Source organism: Dipodomys spectabilis, unplaced genomic scaffold, assembly GCF_019054845.1.
Source record: "Dipodomys spectabilis isolate Male_0828 unplaced genomic scaffold, ASM1905484v1 ptg000004l, whole genome shotgun sequence".
Lineage (NCBI taxonomy): Eukaryota > Metazoa > Chordata > Mammalia > Rodentia > Heteromyidae > Dipodomys > Dipodomys spectabilis.
The window spans coordinates 6,402,330-6,404,275 of NW_024870681.1; positions in this window are offsets into that span (position 1 = coordinate 6,402,330).

Sequence of the window (1,946 nt, forward strand, 5' to 3'; positions counted from 1 at the left end):
CATTGAGCTGAATTTTAAGTCTGATAATATTCTTTTTTTTTGGGGGGGGGGAAGAAAAGTTCACTCTCTGCTGGTAGGGATGAAAGTTACTAAGATTTCTACAGGGGGCAATTTGGCAGAATTTGACTCTCAGCATGGAGGAGCTTCCCAAGCAGGCTGTCTGATAACCATCTCACTTCCCCACCCAGTGAGCATAACTGATCACATTAAAGACCTCTGGAGTAGGTTCCTTTCTGGGCCTCCATTTCTCTTCAACAAAATGGGTGCCGACATTGGAGCTTGCTGAGACATACATGTTCCCAAAGCCTAAAACAATGCCCTGGCTGTGAGAAGTGTTACTGCTCATGCCACTGTAAGACTCAGTCTTACTGACCCAACTCAGAAGTGACTGACCATGCAACGTGGAGTTTGGGAACAGCCAAACTACCCATCATCGTCCATTCAGGAGGAGTCTGAGCTGGATATAGTGCTGGACACCTATTAGAAAGGAAGAGGTAGGAAGGCTATGAGTTGGAGGCCAAGACAGGAAAAGTTAGCGAGACAGTGTCTCAAAAACAAAACACAAATAAAAGAGCTGAGGGTGCAGCTCAAGAGGTAGTCCATCATGCTTGAATCCCTCGGTTCAATCCTCAATACTGTAGAAAGAGGAAGAGGAGGAGGAGGATCCCCATGAGGCAAGTAGAGATGGCACGTGTAACTGAGCAAGCAGAAATCTAGTCAAGGTAAGTCTGACATATCCGATGTTCAGTCAGCAAAGAATGTAGATAAAATGACTTTCCTACTAGCAAATCCTAGCTCTGCTTGTCTTGGCTCCCTACTGGGGCTAAGGAGATGGACCCAGTCCTCCTTTCTTGGCAATTCTACTCAAGTGATGGGTGCTAGGCCCTGCTTAACTGTGTAACACCTGACACTTTCCCTAAATGCCAGGCCTTGCTGAATACCTGGCAGTGGTCATGGTTTTTCCTATTTTCAGAAGAAACGAGAGCCCCCAACTTGGAAAGATTTGCTCAGCAACACTGGGAGGGTTCATGTTTTGGGTCTCTGACTTCTTGCCTGCCCTGGTCTGTGTGCAACATGCAATTAATTGCATTTTAATGTATAAGCCTTGCTCTAAGTACATCTGAAAGGGCAAATAGGGCAGATTTAGTGAAATGTTCCAAAGTGTATAGACATTTTAGAGTCTAATGCCCCGGGAGAAAATCTTGCAGTAGAAAGCATTGCTGGCTTGGTGAGATGACATCAGGCTATGGAAAATGCTAGATTATTTCAAAAATCCCAGCTGTAGAGAAGTTCCCCATACCTTAATAGGAAAGGAACCAGATCTGATAGAGAACTACAGTTTCAGGTCTGCAGACCCACTGTGACTCAGCAGGTCTTCTCTGATTGGTTTGGTTGTCCTATACCTCATTTGCATAGGGGTGACCAATCAGAGTGCAGCCCAGGGTATAAATACCCCTTAGACTCAGCACCACCAAATTCAGGAGAGCAAACACATAGAGCAGCAGTCCCTTGGCCAAGACACTACTCTAAATAAAATTCTTGCACTTCTCCTCCATTGTGCTGAGACAAGATCCTCAGAAGGCTACAAGGGCAGCCCTGTCAGTGGATCTTCAACACTAGCAGGCACTGTCTGTTGCTGAGCTACAACATTAAGCAGGTGTTGCCTGTTACAGGGCTGCAAACCTAGTGGTCACTGCCAGCTGTGGGCTGTAACACTTAAGGGCTCTGGCTCATGGGGAACAAGTGTCACATCTGCTTCTTAGAGGAGACCTCTAAGAAGTCTCAGTTCAGTTTGGGCCCCAAAGGCAGGGCCTCCCAGAGTGTAAGGACACACTGGGTTTTCCTGTTTGTTTTTAATTTTATTGTAAAGGTGATGTACGGAGGGGTTACAGTTACATATATAAGGTGATGAGCACACTTCTTGTCAAACATTATTACCTCCTCCC